We start from the raw sequence: 17505 nt of genomic DNA, 5'->3' as shown, positions 1-17505 counted from the left end.
TATTATATTAGGTTCAAATGTACAACACAGTGATTCAATATTTGTATAGATTATACTCCATTTAAAGTTACTGTAAAATATTGAATATATTCCCTGTGCTGTACAATATATTCTTGTAGCTTGTACATTTTACACAGTAGTTTGTGCCTCTGTCTCACTTCTTCTTATGCTGAGTGTGAGCTCTTGCAGTATGAGATTTTCATAAAGAGAGCTTGAGGCTCTCTCTCCTACATATTTGCCACTGAGTCTGTGTGGCAGAGTGGCATAGAGCAGGAATGAAAACCAGTCCTGATACCCCAATGCTGGCAGCTACTTGGACTGATTCCTTTGCCTCTTTCTATATAGTCACTGGATATCTAGCAAATCAAAATGCATATTTCTATTTTGGTTTTACCTCCTCACTAAATACTCTCTGACTAGTCCTAGTAGTGTTTTAAACTTCTTTTGGAGTTTCTCATTATACTACCCTGCATTGTCTACAAATAACTGTGCTTCTGCCTTTCAGTAGCCACATTTCTACTTTTGTTTCCTGCCTGAGCACATCAGCTACAGTATACATCCTTTTAAAATTAGAGAAATGAAAGAAAAAATTCAGTACTTGAACAGCTATGGGGAGGGGAGGCTTCGAGTATAGAAAGGTGAAAAGATAAAAATGATTTTAGCAGCTAAGGTGTGATGTGGTGATGACCTGGACCAAAAAGAGAGCTAAAGAAATAGAAAGAATATATTCAAAAGGTATTCAAGCAAGGAATTGTCTAGGCTTGGTCAACCAAAAATTAATTTCTAGACTTCAAACCAGGAGCAAAGGGATCTAATTTTGAGTAGCCACAAGATTGATTATATTATTAATCTACCACCATCTATTTATGTCAGAGAAGGTATAACAAAGGAAATTAATTTTAATTCTCAGTTCCTAAGGGGTCCTAAGATTATAGACTCAAAATAAATTAGTAGACATTCATTTACTGTATCTTTACAATTTGACACTACATGCTTATTAAAAGTAAAATTAAGATTCAGTCATTTATTCAGGAACACTTACTGAGCTGCTTTTTGCCAGGAGTTGTTCTCAGCATTTTGGATGTAGCAGAGGACAAAACAGGCAAAACTCTGCCCTCATGCAACTTACGTTCAAGTAGGAGGAAACTGGCCAGTAGTGAAATAAATACATACATACATAGTTTGTCCAAGGGTGATGAATTCTTTGAAGGAAAAACATTTAAGAGGGAGAGAGGAAGTGCCGTTTTATATAATGTCTGAGGGAGAGCCTCATTAAGGAAGTGATGTGGAAACAAATACCCAAAAGGGAATAAAGAGCTAAATGTGCTACTATTTCTGGGCACAGTGTGCAGAACAGAGGAGCAGCCTGAAATGAAAGCTCTGAGCATGTTTGAAGAAGGGCTTAGCCAGTGTGTGCTGATCAGAGTGAATGGGAGAAGAGAGGCGTTGAAGGTAGAAAGGTAAGGATGTGGGGAGTGTGAGCAGGTGGGACCTTGTTGGCCACTGAAGGATTCTGGCTTTTCTCTGGGTAAGATGTGAAACCATTGAAGGGTATTGAGCAGAACAGTGAGGTTGTCTTTTGGACATTTTACCAGTATCACTCTGGCTATTATGGGGAGAACAGACTATGGTGGGTAGGGGGTGGGGTGGGATCAGAAGCAGAGAGACCAATTAGGAAGCCACTGCGAATAAACCAGGTGAAAGATGAAGCTGGTTTGGACCAGATACATAGCAATGAAGGTGAGGAGAGTAAATGGAAGTCTGCGTATTTGAAAGTATTTTGACTAACTGATGGCAAGAATGTGGGGTAGAAGAGAGAAAGAGGAGTCACTTCTAGGCTTTTGGTTTGAACACCTGAAATAGTGGACTTGAAAAGGAGATGGACAAGATTGCAGGCGATGGGGGTGGTGACTATTTTGGGGAAGATTTGGATTCGGCTTTATTACATCAAGTTTATTACATGTACAAGAGGGGGTTATATAATAAGCAATTAGATATATAGCCTGGAATCCAGGGACTGGTTCAAGTTGAATACCTTAAACATAGAGTGGGCATGTGTCATCAGAGTGGATGGTTCTTCCAAGAGGTTCTGGGGGAAAGTGGTCAAAGAAATGTACCCTGGAATCTATCACTAACAACAGGTTAAGGAGGTGAGGAGGAATGCCTATTTGAATCATGAATTTGAATACTCTTTTCCTTTCTTTCCCCTACTTCCTGTTTATTACAGCATTTGGCCTGTGGAATAATTCTGAAAAGCATATAGTGATAGAACTGAAAGCTGATTAGTATTTTCTTTGCAATTTAACAGTTGCAAACATCCCAACTTTCATTTGCTTCCTTTGACGTTTATATATATTATACTTATCCAGAAAGTAAATTGATGCTATTGTGGTTCTTTGCATAAACCATGTTTCTTCACACATGTAAGTGTTTTAGATGAGGTTCTCTATCTTAAGGGTGCCCTTCCTTGTCTTACCTTCAAAATCCTTATAGCCAGGTGGGATACTTTGTCCTCTTTCCCAGGGAGATGTCAAGGTCAGAGAGAGGAGGTTCAGACATTGGTACCCTGCTAGGGAAATGACATCTACCAGAAGGCCATGGAAGTGGCAGGAGATCATTCCCAAGTTGGCCCTGGACATCCATGGAAGCTTCTTAGAACATCTCCAACCTTTTATGGAACTGAACCATCCACTCCCTACTCTTAAGTTAAGTTCCCTCCTATCACTGAAGAAAATAAAGTGAGAGCAAGAACAGCTGTAAACAGAGCAAAACACTCCCTAAATCTTTATCTTCCCTTAGCTTAATCCAGTTTTGCTATAGGAAGTAGGAGGGAGGGGAGCGATTTGTTCTGGTTGCATGCATGAGGATGCGCCTCCTGCAACTGTCAGGGCAAGATCCTGGGTGTGGAGCTGCAATAGTGACCACAGCTAACAAACTGCCTCCTTCGTGGAGCCCAATCAATGCTTCTCACGTCATTGGCAGTGAGGGCCGTCTGTTTTCTCTAAATCAAGCCCGAGTCATACTTCTGTAAAGTACAATAAAAATGGATTATTAGCAAATGAAATACTAAAGCATACAAAATGAAAGTCCTGACTTTTCATTATTACATTTTACAAACATAGCAAATGAAAACAGAACAGCATTACAAAATTGTGTGTGTTCATTGAGTATGGGTGTATTGGGAATAGTACAGAGAATTATTATTATCCTTGTAATTGTTTTGTTATCCTGTAATCAGAACAAAACAAAACTTTACAGAATAAATAGTAATTGTTCATATTAACAATCTATATACACACTTTGAATGAACATCGTATATATCAATTATTAAAATATTTTAATGTGACATGTGCTTCCTCATTAATTTATCTCATCTCCTTCAATTGGTTGTAGCATTTTTTTGCAGGGAATAATGTATAATCTAAACTGCTTCCATGTTTTATATTAATAGTACTTAGAGTAGAGAAATGAATCTCAGACAAGTATGTTGGCAGAAATGGAAGAGATTTTGAAGCAATTTCAGCAGTCTTAAGAGAATCATTTTAAACTTTTATCCAAAATAAGGCAAGTTTTATGGTAGGTTCAAAATTCATTTTCAGTCCTTTCTTACTAGTCAGTTCCAGTATTTATCCTGTGACGTTATAGTTAAATAAATTTTTGATAAAAGATATTGCTTCAGGATCTATGAATTTCTATGTGTGGCTCTTTTTTGATGAAATATACAATTCAAAATGTCCTTTCGGTATTGTAGGATAGTCTGTGATCACTTTTTTGCAAATGAGCAATATCAAGATTATCACATATTTCACTAATAATTGTACTTAATTTATAGATCATGTCTTCAAAGAATAGATTTTCTACAATTATTTTAAGCTTCTGACTTGTTTTGCCCTTTCACCTTACCTGTCATTGCAAAACATGTTGCATTTCTTCTTTGCAAGAAGTATTAAGACTATCAAAGACACCAAATATATCAGACAAATAAAGAAGGCTGGCTGTCTAACTCACATATATAAAATGTGAGAATGGGCTGGTTTCTTATCTTGTAGAAGCAAGAGCTTTTTTGTTGTTCAGACATTTTCAACAGAAGTTTTCAAGCTATAGCTTTTGCCTTGGTGTGCAGTAGAGTTGTCTATAATAAACTTTATCTTGTCATATGAAAAAGAGAATAATTTTGCGCTTAATGCATTAGCTTTAAGATAATTTGAAAATTTTACTACACCGCTATAATCCCTGATAGCTGATTTGTCCTTATTGTATAGCAACTTTTTTTGATGAAAGAAGCAGTACATTAGTTTATGGTCTGCATTAGCTCCTTTAATCAGATTACTCCAAAATGTTTCCCTGATACCGTGGCATGCCAATCTACAGAAAACTTAAGGTACGAACCAAATTTATTGACAGATATCACATGCTTGGAAATCATGGCAATGTCAGGTTACTGTAAAAGTTTCTAAGCATTTATTCTCAACTTCTGTAGTTATCTCTTTGCTAGTAAGAAAGTTTGTAACTAGCACTTTGAGAAGCACTATTGTGTTTGAAATGGAGATAACACCTACTTTACAGAGGTGTGGTTAAGATTAACAATAATCTTGGGAAAGTGACTATCAAATAGTAAATATTTGATTTAAAAGATTGTTAAATTGCATTATACAATATAGTCCATTTTGAGCAAACCTGTATTTGCAGGAAGAGATAGATAAAACATTTTATCTGAACTTAAAAATGTGGAGAATCTTATGGAGAAATGTATTTGTCTATCTCTACCTATGTATCTACATATAGTTATAAAGATACAGGTATGTAATTAAGAGTGTCTCTTGTAAGAGAAACTAACAAACTGATAAAGAGTGGTGACAGCTTAGACAGAGTAATTATTATCAAATTAGAGAAAGCAGAAAAAGACTCAGAAGAGAAGATCAATTTTGAGATTGACTTAAAAAGATGGCAGAACAAGTTGCTGCAGTTTAAGACAGCGTTCAAAGCTTCTTGTGGGTTTTGCTGCTATACCTGTCTCCTGCCACAGTTTTCCCCATGTAGGATGTACTGGGGAAATCGTGGCTAGTCTGTTTTAGCTGAGAGTGTTTGAAAAGCTTTGACTCATAGAGACTCATGATGGAGGTATTGTTATATGCAATTTCCATATAAGGCTACTGAAGCAGAGACAAGTGCAGTCACTTGCTCAAATTGGAAATGAGAGCAGTCGTGCAAGGGTATAATCGGAGGCTGTGGGACCTCACTTACAGCCTGTGCTCCCCGGCAGATGACAGTGCCCTCTCCTGTGGACTAAGTGGGAGCTAAGAATGGAAAGGTTAGGGTGAATTCACACGGGGAAAATAATAAGCACAAGGTTTTCCCAGAAAACTCAAGGTGAGCTCATAGCACACAAGGTGCCCTGGGACAGATGGCTGAGGGGAGAAGGTGTCGCCGTCCTGTTCACTGGCAGCACTGTGCCCGAGGAGTCAGTGACAAGTGGGTTGAGGGTGAACTAAGCACAAAAGCAGGGCGGAGTCTCATTTCATTCTTTAGTTAAGTTTACAAAGTACATGAAGTCGCAAAAAAATCAGTTGTAGGTTTAAGCTATTTGAAGTGCCCCGAATCATCCTTGTATGTGAGAAGCAAGGCTGAGGAAAGAGCAGGGCTACATCGCTCCAATCACGTCTCCGCTCTTGGGTATTTGCCTGCCAGGTGGAGTGGCAGTCTTTCCCATGTGCAACAAGACTGAGTAATTCAATTGGAAAACAGTAAGGACCCAAACCAGAAAGTGGGGAAGGAAAAGAATAAGCAACTGTGAGAAGCGCTGAGAACTTTGAATCTATAGAGGCAGTAAACTTACCAAATATATAATTTAGGGGGACTTGTGGGCAAGAGTCAGTTAAAATCAGTAATAACTCAGGTCTCAAACTCCTGAGAATATGATGCCCTAAAAAGAAATCAGGACTTCAGGAGAAGATGAATGGGAAACAGTTAAATGGATGAAAATAGGGAGAATGATGAGTGTTTTTGAAAAGTTTCCAAAGAAAGGGTAATTTGTATTGAATGATTTGCATACATAAATGTGTTATTATATAAACTGAAGTGTGCTCAGTTTGGGTGTTTGAGAACAGTACAAAACTAATAAGCATTTAAAGTGAAATTACCATGAGAATATGTAGCCAGATCACAGCCAAAAACACATGCCACCATCAACATGTTCAAGTTAAGAGGGTTTAATAATGAAAGTACTCATAAAGGTGTGGGGAGACTTACAGAAACCAACAAAATGCCGATGACTCAGACACCAACCATGTGAGAAGCTAGTCCTCTCCCTCAGCCTGAAATGGCACATGACCTAAACCATACTCAGAACGTGCAGCCAGTACCAAAGCCAAAAGGAACACCCTGCCTTGCCCTTCTCCTGCCCTGCAGTCTCCTGGCATTGCCTTTCTTTGGCTGAACTTAATTGGAAACCTGAGGACAGAGGTTGAGGGCTGGATGCTGGGGAGATGCATTCTAGAGGGTCAGCTGCTCGGGCTGTTTGGTGTACAGAGGTGAAATGATGAAATCAGACACAACCACAGTGAGTAACAAACTTATTCACTGAGGAATCTTAAAAAGGACTATCTGTAGGATTTGGAATATATATTTTATTAATATTTTCCAAATGAACTTTATCTGTTTTAAAGTCACTATGTGCAGTTACTTTGAAGTGCCAGGTCAGGTATGAAAGCTGACTTTCAATGCTATGAAAGTTTTTTTTTTTTTTTAGATGCTTTCTTCACTGGCGAGAAATGTGGATTGTATTCAAATGATTTAGAGTATTAACTATTTTAATTAATAATTTCTGTGTTCCACAATCCCAGTAATAAATCTTTGGGAGGAGAATAATAAAGCTAAAAGATTAGTTTTGTAATTGTATCAAGACAGTATAATTACTGACCTTTTGTATTATTATGTACTTTTGTAGAAAATCAGCATAATTTTTAAAAGACCTCATTCTGATATGACTCATTTATTATAAATTTTCCAACTACATTATCAATCACTTTACTTGGAGCATCATACAGTACCAGTGAGTTTATCATGGTATATGTGTAATTACTGGCAAACCTGACGTTTTTGGATAAAGTTGCCCACTATACTATTTAATGAACAAATGTGCTTGGACGTAATCATTACTTTGCACTCTACTTCTGTTAAAATAATGACCAATCACATATTCACATTTCAATCATTAAAATAACAATAATTAATGGTTTTTCCTGATGGTAGGATTTTTATAGTTCTTTTCCAGGTAATTTTTGTTTCACTTATTCTTTCATGATTAGCATACATGTATATAATAGGGATTGTTTTAATAGGCAGATGTTAAGAGAAAGTGTGAAATACTCCCTCTTTCTCTTAATTGCAAGATGAAAAGATTCCCTCTACAGTTACCAAATGATAGTGAAAAAATGAAGGATTGGGGGCCGAAAAGAATAAACTCTTTCCTTGAATTGAACCATGGGGAATTTCTGGAAGATTTATAACCATATTGGCTCATTGATTACTCAGATGGCAGAAAGATACTCTCAGTGTGTGCTCCTTTATCCTAATGGAAAAAGACTATTAACCCGCCTCAAAATGTATATTAAAAGTTTTAGTTTTGTTAAATGGAGACTCTGTTTAACCCAGTTGGAGAATTGGACCTCTCCTTGAAAAATGAGCAGCCACTTTTAAAGAGTATCACTGCAATTACAAATGAAGTGCAAGTTAGAATTGAGATAGTGTTGTTATATTCTGATTTCAAGATAAACGTAGTCAGGAACTATTGAATTCTTTGTGGTCTGGAGATTATGCTGAAAATTGTAATTTCAGTAAGTTATCCCCAGTTGACCCCAAAATGGAAGGTCACATAAGCAGGCTATAAACTGCTTCAAGGATGCTGAAAAGCACCATTAATACTGCCTCTTTCAATGACCTCAAAGTGAGAGTATTAAGGGAATCACAGCAGGTTTCATTGAGATCATTCTTTTTATTGAATAAAATTGATCATTTAAGTAAATGAATAATCATTTTTGGACAACGTAATATGAAAATATATGACCATGAAAACTTGATAGCCCTCCAGCAGTGCTTGTGGAAATTGCAATCTCTCACAAATGTTTTAGTGGCTGGTAACTCAGTAGAAAATTGTAATGGCTGTCTAAATTCTAGTACATTTCATTTCAAGTACATTTCATAAAATATGCATTTTTATTACTTTTTTTCAGGTGCATGTGGTAATGTATATATACTGCATTGTGTAGTGGGCTGTGTAGTTTCATGGAAATACTATATTTTCTCTAGCATCAAAAACTTTGACAAGGAAGTTATAAAACTCTAGAAATTCGAGTGATTCACAATAAATTAGACAATGGAGAGATTATTTTACTTATATAAAGCTTAATTATTTTCAACCCGTTTTATCACTTTAGAAATTCCATTTGCTTTATTGTGTAGGAGTCAGTACAGAGACTACTAACGGGACAATTGATTAGAGAGGTTCACTTGAAATGTTTCACAGGGTAAGTCTTCCTGAGGCTTGTTTCAAGAAGTGTTTAGAAAGAACAGTGAATGCTTTTGTCCTGTGTTTTCCTCAAATACATTTAACCATATAAAGAAATCTCTACATATTTCTTCTAGGAATTCTTATAGCATTTAAACACCAACCATCTATAAAAGCTCTATTTTATGAAAAAAAATAGCATTGTTATGATTGTCAAAGATATCTTAAAGTAAAGGCAAAATATCCTGGATTTAGTACTTATTTACATTTTTACATTTGACTTTGTTTAAAATGAGAGAAAATTTTATTGTATACTCACAAGTCATTTAATGTCCATAAATGTTACACTACTTACCCTTAAAAATCATAAATCTAGGAAAAGCAAGCTAAACACAAATACTATCCTATATGCAAATCAAAGATTTCCATGGTGCTTTTAATTGGCTAGAGTTTTTAATTACATGGGCTTAAGAAAACTTGGCTGTAGCACAGCTCAAAAATAGACAAGTTAAAAATCATCAGCTAATGAGATGGATTTGGGGCATAAACAGAAAAATCCACGTTCTGCTCTTAATCACATTTCATTTTGTGATTTTGTATTATTGAAATATGCCTTCTTTCTGACTCACTCTGTGGTGACTATGTTTCTAGGAATAAATGATGTACTTTTACTCATCAGTACTTATTCCTTGTTCAGTCTCTATAATTCATGTTCTGAATTTGGCTTGTAGTTACAGCTACTGAGGCAATAGAACAGGACGAATCTACTGGATACATGGGGAGCAGAATGCTTACAATTGTGGCCTCATTTGCAGGGTCAAGTACTGCTTGCTCAATTCTCCCCATTCCTTTTAGGGGAAGAAGAGTTTGGCCTTGGGTGTGTTGTAATGGAATTAACATTCACGGGTGATTTCTGTGTATCACCCACAGTATTGAGTTTTCACAGGTGACATTTTTTTTTTAATCTCCTCAACTTGAAAACGCAGAGGCCCAGAGAAGTTAAACTGTTAATAATGATCGAACTCATAACTGGCGCAGCTGAAATCTAACTATATTAGCCAAGAAATTAAAATGAGCTAGTTGGATACTTGTACAGCGTGTGGGTGTGTGAGAATGTTCCAGCACGTGAGAATGCACGTGTGCGAATGTGGAAATCACAGGTGTGATGGCCTCTCGACTTCCTTGAGATGATAGACATTAAAATAAAAGACATGTTTAGCTTCCTAAAAGACGTCAAACCTGCAGTGGAAAAAAAAAAAAAAAGAAGAGAAGAAAAGAAAAAAGGAGAAGCATTACTCTGCCTCCAGCCCTAGTAGCTTTGTTGGAGTTGCCTTTCCTTTTTCCTGGTAGACTTGTGATTAATGTTTTGATAGACATATTTTGATACCTTTTAAAAAGCTACACTTTAAAATTTGAAAGGTGTGAGAGGTAGCTACTATAAGAACAGTTTCTGCCTCTTATTTTTTTTTTCCCCCTGACTTGTTGGCCTTATCCTGTTAATCACTGTTTACTCTGAGCTGTAGGGAAATAATCAAAGGTTGCCTAAAGTGGAGATCACAGGGGCATTTTTCATTTTGGAAACTTCAAGAAGCTGTGCTAGGTACTGCGAACCTGTAGGCAAAGCCGAGCCACAGAAACTTTCAGTGTGGATTCTGAATGAATTTTGCTTCCCCTGTAACTCAGGTGTATTTTAGAGAATTGTAATGTTTTCTGTTTGTTTTTGATTGTTGTTTTTCCTAAGGAGCCTCATGTACTTTGTCTTTTATTACTTTTTTTTTAGTAAAGGCACTTGCAGTTTGATTCCTGGGGGGAATTGTAGAGACCCTGTTTGTGGCTATAACAAGTGTCGTGTGTGTGTGTGTGTGTGTGTGTGTGTGTGTATGGAGAGGGGGAGAGAGAGAGAGATGCCATGCTTACAGAAGACAGACTCATATAGACTGATGCTACTTGTGAGTGAATTTTCCCTTTAATTAGGTCTTTTCATGTTATTCCTTTTATTTCTACCAAACGACATCGTATTTCTAGTTAAGTCCTGGCTATAAAGCACTGCGTGTGTTTAAAAACCCTCAATAAAGAAAATATTTCTCTACTACTCTTGTACAGGCAGATATTTTAAATGTCATTAATTGCCCATAAATTGTCAGTTCTGAAAAAGAGTTTTAGTTTTGAGATGCCAGATGGAATAAAAATGATGTTATTGACTTGCAATGAAGGGACTGAAGCACACTGATAGCATCTGACCTTTTATCATCACTTATTTAAAGAGCTTTCAGGGGAAAAAGCGAAAACTCCCTTTAAAGACTATAGTAACTTGCTAGTGAAGTGCATTTTTCTCAGAGCATAGTGAGCTGAGAATAGTCAAAGGAAAAAAACAAAGAAGGCATGATTGTAAAAATGACCATTTGCTACTGGTGGAGATGATAATTTATTCCAGTGAAAGAAAAGAAGATATTGTGGTCACATATGGCTTCAGGTTCTGATTCTCTCCACCTTCTGCTAACTGCTAACAATAATTAGAAATTTTTAGAGGCAAACTGATCAAGGCCTAGAAGATCAGGCTGCGTCTTCAAATGTCAATAGCAGAGGTCAGGATTAATTTGTTGCTTTAAAATGTGGAAATTACTCTCCGTGTTTGAGAGCAGTATGTGGCACCCCTTAACTATATGATAAAAAGGGCCTTGGATTTCGCTGTACGTGTGTGACAGAAAGGATATCTATTTGGAAAGATTTAATGGGCCTGGAATAGAGGGTAATAGAAACCGAATTGGAGTAATTTATGTTGTGCACAGAAGAAGGTGGTCAGGAAAACTTCAGAGACGATCCTCCTGCATAACTGAAGCAGGATAGGCATTTTAAAACTATCTTCCTTTTACATGAAACTGAGTATTAATCTATTGACTCTGAGTTTGTATCTTTAAAGATTTTGATATGAGCAAAGTGGCATCGATACAGCCATGTTTATGGCTGGCCAGCCAAATCGAGGGAGCTAGTTCAGATAACAGGTGAAGTTTGTCAGTGACTTATAATTAAACCTGAGAGAGAAACTGATCTTGTTGATCATGACGGTCATCAGAGAGACCGTTAGCTTCCTCAGCTCTGAAAATGAAAGTTTTAGTTTCCATAGGCCATAGTGCAATGAATTAAAAAAAAAAGTAAGCAAATGGCAAAAACAATGTACTACTCTCTAGGTTGGTTAATAAGGGACATTTTATGGTCTGATGTGATAAAGAACATGTACAAATCTTATTTATTTTAGAATAGTCCTCATGGTTTAAACAACACAAATGAAAATCAGCATAGCCAATTATGTTAGGAGATTTTATGTTTACCAAGTTAAATTGGGGGGTCTCTGCTTCGTTCATTGGTGTGAACCAATGCCACAAAAATAAAGTGAAAATAAGCACACTGTTTACCTGAACTATGTAGTATTTTCCAGCTTTTGAAATAGAAACCCAACTAGGCACTTATAATAGTCCTTTTGCCTAAATTTCCATTAGGAAAAGAAACTCAGATACAAAGAAATTCTATAACCTTAAGGAAAAATAGTCCACTGTGGTAGATTGAAAGCATCAGAATTTGGGTGGAGCAAAGGGAGCAAGGGAAGGAAAGACGCTTTTGTGCACAGCGGTTTTTGTGTTTATTTTTGTTTTTGGGTTGCCACGTGCATGTCAGTTATGTCTTGTCGTCATCCTCTGGAACTGACGTGCTTCAGCCATCATTTTTGAGGTTCTATACACACGAGAATCTTGAACTAGAACAAGAAGCTTTTCTTAAAAAATAGCTAAGTAAACTCCGACAAATAATATACTGTTTAACTAAAAAGTGCTCTACTCTGTCACTTTTTTGCCTTACTGTATATTTTTACCGTAAAATATAACTTCTGAAATTAGACTTTACTGAAGGGGTTTTATATAATCAGAATGTGTTGGCACCTTGTCTTATGTAATAATAGGAAATCATTTAACTGAGATATTGTAATAAAAAAGATTGAAGTAAGTTGTCTTCACGATGGCTAATTCTTCATATAGTTCCTTCTTCCGGAGCCCTTGTAAGATGTATATTACTGGCGTAAGGTACACTGCCATCAGTTCATGATGATACTGTTATTAGCATACATAAGTCAAATGAAATGTTTGGTCATTTAGATAAGCTTCAAGCTTTTTTCATTCTTTCTTTTTTGACACCTATATTTTATAACCACTTCATCTACATGCTCAATTTGAGTTTCAAGTGCCTGAGGAACCAGTCAATGAAGCCAAGTGGCCAGTGTGGGGATCTCACTTCACCACTTAATAGCTATGTGAATTTGAACAATGGACTTGAAGTATCTGCATCTTTAAAAGGAGACAGAAATCGAAATCTTGATCTCATGGGTCAAGACCAGCTACTTAATCAGTGGGTCTTAGCGGAAAATGGAAATGTGTGGCCCTTTGTTTAAAATTTATGAGCAATTTCAGGTTAACAACAGGAGAGTGTTAAACAAACCATTAACAGCAGAACTTTAAGCCAAGCGTGGAGCCCTTCTAAGCACAGAGAGCTGTGTGACCCAGCTTGGAACCGTGAAGAGTAAATGAGTTTATAAGTGGAGAGAACATAGACTAGTTCCTAGCACATGTTTATTAAGCACTCAAAATATTTTTAGTAGTTATTTTCTTCAGTTTTTATTTGCAGTGTTTTGGCTATAATTTTTTTTTGAAAAACATTTTAACTTAATAACCTTTATTTTGTTTCTGTTTTGAAGTTTTAATGCTATTGTAGGTAATAACAAAATACTGCCTCTGAAAAGCCAGGTGGTCAAATGGTATTATTTATTCATTTGGAGGAGGTGTGCAATGTCGGGAGCGGTAACAGGTCAAGCAGAACAAAGTTATGTTAGAGAATTTTCTTTTGGAAGATCTTTAGAGGAGAGCAATGTGATCGTGGGAGGCTGGATTGTAGGAAGATTACTTAGACCAAGATTTTAATATCCAAGACTGCTTTGGGCACAGGTGATGGAAACCCAAGTTGCTGTTGGTACCCAAAATAGGAATATATTGGTAATTCAATTCAGAGGATTGGGATAAAGTTAGGTCTCAGATTGCAATCTTGGACTTAAAATCCACTTGCTCTCTTTTTTTTATACTGTTGCTTTTTTCTGCTTATTGCCTTTATGTTCTCAAAATAGTAACTGGCTTGTTGAATATGAAAAAAAAAAGGTTCCCAGCAACCGACGTTGTTTACATCATTTGCCTCCCAGGATCAGAGAGGGAGTCTTACTTCCCATTTTTGCACTGTAAAGAAGGGTTAATGAAAGAGGTAGGATTCTGCTGTGTTTGGTCACCTAAATACTGCACCCTGGACTGCTAAATTATGGTTGGGTTTGGGGATGTTTGTTTACCTGGTACAGACGTGAGTACTGGAGCAGAAGCTGTGTCCAGAGTATGGCAGCGACTGTGAAGGCAGAGGTGCTAATTAAGTTCTGAAGAGAAACTATACTCTTCTCTTAAGAAGAGAGAAATTAACCTAGAGATTTAAAACAGTGAGTAGGGAAAAAGTTGAGGAAGAAAAAAGTCAAGCCTTGCTATCAGAGCATAGCACAGAGGAGGAGAAAGTACTAACTAAACCAAGTCTACAGTAATTAAGTTTATCAGAAATTTCAAAATCTCTTGTTAGAAACTTACTACTGTTGATAAATTGCTCTCACTGTCCTATGGTCACTGACTCTCCGTCTCTGCTGTGCCTCAGTACCACCTGAGGGAGGTTTAACAAAAATGTGCAAGGCCTACCCCCTGGGATTCCGATTCAGTTCGTTTGGAGCCCGGCTCCAGCAGTTTTATTTTAAAGATCCCCCTGGTGAATCTGATGTGTGGCCAAGATTGAAAATCATCAGGTATTTAAATTACTTCTTATTGGTGCTGTGTAATATTTTATATTTGTATAATATATAAAATACCTGTCATACTTTTTTTTTTTAAATTGCCCAGTTGCAATAATAGAGTAAGGATGGGGTTGTGAAGGTAACTGAGACCATTTGGATGGTACAGAGGTGAATAAACAATTATTGCCTTTAAGGCACTTATAACCTACAGCTCAAATGTAATTGAAAGGCCCTTGCAGCAAATCCACTTAGAGGCACTTATTAAAATTTCAGATGCTTTGGACTCAACCTGGCCTACTGAATCGGAATCTCTGAGTCTGGGCCTCAGAACAGGGACTTTACCAAGCTCCTCTCTTGAACAGGTGTGCATGAAAGTTTAAGAGCAATTGTCCAGTGCCTCATGCCTACTCTCACAGCTATTTTTTCCTGAAGTAAATCTAACAGCTGAGATTCTAGTACCTTAATTAGCATTGCTGCTCACCTGGTCACTATACTTCATTGCGTAGCACAGTGCCTGGGAGGAATAAAAAAATCTCCTTTGATTTTTTTTTTTTGTCTAACTAGCTGCATCAACCTCTTTTTAGTTATTGAAATAGTGCAATTTCCCTTCTATTTATTTAAATAACTATTCTGGATTATATGGAAATTGCTGTTTTTATATACTCCTGTCCCTGTTGTAATATTTAAGGAAATTATTCTAACAGGCTGTATTTTTTTTTTCTTCTGCACTTAGGTCTTATGAAAAAAGGCTAAATATAAGTAGTGATAAACAGTGAAAACACGTGGTTATTATTCTTTGTGCTTTGTTCTAACCTTGAGACTTTCTTTACACTAGCTATTCTGTGGTATGTGTTATGGAGCTCAGTGAATGCACATTGCCATTGGCATACTCAACTCATGGACAAAATTCAGCTTTTTATCTGCTTGACATTAACCAAGATTAAGGGAAGGGAGCTGAAAGTGAAAAGGCAATCATATTTTATAAGTGTAAACATGGAAGTAACGGTCACTCATTTCATGGTGAGGAGGAAAACATCAGTATCCTATGTCCATACATCGCTCATTCAGGAAAAATACCAAATTTAGTTACTGTCGCTTAGATTAAGTAAATGTCAGTGTACTCTTTACAGATTTTATGAAATGGTTCATACAGTCGAAAAGAACCAATTTATCCTTGAGAATTCCAAGTAGTTATGGATAGTAAAAGGGGACAATAAAAGATAGCATCATTTTTTCCCATCTCTTATTACTCAGTAAGATGCAGTAATTAAAATCAAGATTCTTCTAGAAATTGTGTATTTCATATTTCTCTGTATTTGTGTATAATATACCAGTGCTTTCTATGTTTTAGCCTTTTTCTGTAATTACTTGAATTTTATTCCGCATGTGTCCTTTTTTGACAGTCATGTTTCTTTAGTTCAATAAATGTTATCAAGCATTCTTTGACTGTTCCTATTGCATCAACCTTAATTAGCTTTTGATTACTGTTAATTTCACAGCATTTTCCCTTTAATAAGTTGCATCAAAATGCTTTCATTTCTGTTGCAGCAAGTTTAATTAGTTTTTGAGCCTTGTTTCTGTTTTCCCTTCCATTTTTAGAAAAAAAAAATGACACCCACTTTCTTTGTTTCTATGAGGATATCCATGACTTACAACTTGATGTTCGCCAGAAGCCCTCACCTAAGACTTATAATACAAAGTCGTGGTAACTTGGAGGAATGTTCCCACGGACTTACATATTTAGAGTTGCTACTGATTATTAAAAGAAAAAATAGTGTAACTTGATTTTCTAATCTTAAAAGAACTAAACTTATTTAAGACAACTCTAGAATTCTCATTGGCCTGTCAATTTAGTTAAACTGATTACCTATTCATGTATTCAATTATGTGATACAAAATATCTGTATTTTGTCAAAACTTTATTGTGCATTTTGTCTTGGGGAACCAAACTGTTACCTCTTAGGATAAAATGACACCCAAACTACTTTGTGTAACTTTATAGTAATGAGTTATGATTTTTAACATCCTGGATGTATTTACTATTTTAAATAACATGTACAAAATTATAATAATACATTATGCATTCATATCATTTATATTAACCCTTTGATATTTATTTATGTGACTTGAACTATGAACTGGGTCCTCTCTGGGAATTTAAAACTTTTAATTTCTTCCGCCTCCCCCCTAAACATTAATAAGTAAGAGCAGAACAACTATGCATACACTGCATATTATTATTGACAACCATTCAGATATCAACTTTTCTGAATTGGTTTGTAGTACTCTATATTATAATCTACATTGTAATAATTGTAATATTAGTATAATAATCAATATAATTTTGGAGGTTCAGTGTAAGAAAAGTAAATAGCCAATTAAAGGATTGATTAAATTGATTATTATACCATAGTCCCTTGTTAAAGTGAAACAGAGAAAAAAATAACAATTGCAAAACTAAAAATTAAGCATTGCAGGTAATTGCATCCATTTGGCACATATTTAAATGCATTTTCCAGTGCTCGGTTAGAATTATTTATGGGAAGGAGGGAAAGGGGAGTAATGTAACAGAAGAGCATTACAGAGAAGAAAAGGAGCTATGTCTAGTACTATATGAGTTTAGTTCATCTTGCTTAAAAAAATACGAATCCTGGCATCTGAAGGATCTTAAAGTTCATCTAGACCTACCTTCTTTCTGATATTTTTAAATTTCCCTATTATTCTTCCAAATGCTCCCTCAGACTTTGGCCATTCCTATTAGGGAAAACTTCCTATCATTAAAGGCAGTTCACACTATCTTCAGCCGGTCCTGAAATACTGGTTTTAAGCTTAAACCTGTAAGGTTGTCACTTTCACACTTGGGTTCTAATTTTACGCGATCAGTCCATATGAGTGATAATTGGTGGAGCCAGGGAAATACATCGAATTACTCTAGTACACATTATATAACTTTCAGAATAGCATGATGTTTGTTTAGATTCACAGATTTTACTCATAAATATACAGCAGTAAAGATAGTATATAACAATAAAGATATATGCATATACAATTTGTCCTCATTTCATATTTAAGCAGTGTCACTGAATCTGTCACATCTTCCTTTGATTGACCTTAAAATGATTCTAATCTCTCTAATTTCACT

The 17505-nt window shown here is 36.1% G+C and overlaps 1 protein-coding gene and 1 long non-coding RNA gene across 11 annotated transcripts in view; one reads left to right on the top strand and one right to left on the bottom strand.

Moving 5' to 3' along the window:
• CADM2 (cell adhesion molecule 2) overlaps positions 1-17505 on the top strand; it is a 489482-nt gene that overhangs the window by 286072 nt on the left and 185905 nt on the right. The window lies entirely within an intron of this gene.
• On the bottom strand, positions 2869-14268 carry LOC140699155 (uncharacterized). The gene is made up of 3 exons (XR_012077185.1): positions 14167-14268; positions 13884-13936; positions 2869-3025 (listed from the first exon to the last, which is right to left on the bottom strand). It is a non-coding gene; the product is annotated as an uncharacterized lncRNA (long non-coding RNA).

Source organism: Vicugna pacos, chromosome 1, assembly GCF_048564905.1.
Source record: "Vicugna pacos chromosome 1, VicPac4, whole genome shotgun sequence".
Taxonomy (NCBI): domain Eukaryota; kingdom Metazoa; phylum Chordata; class Mammalia; order Artiodactyla; family Camelidae; genus Vicugna; species Vicugna pacos.
The sequence above is the reverse complement of the archived record's forward strand: the minus strand, read 5'-3'. Positions and strand labels throughout refer to the sequence as shown.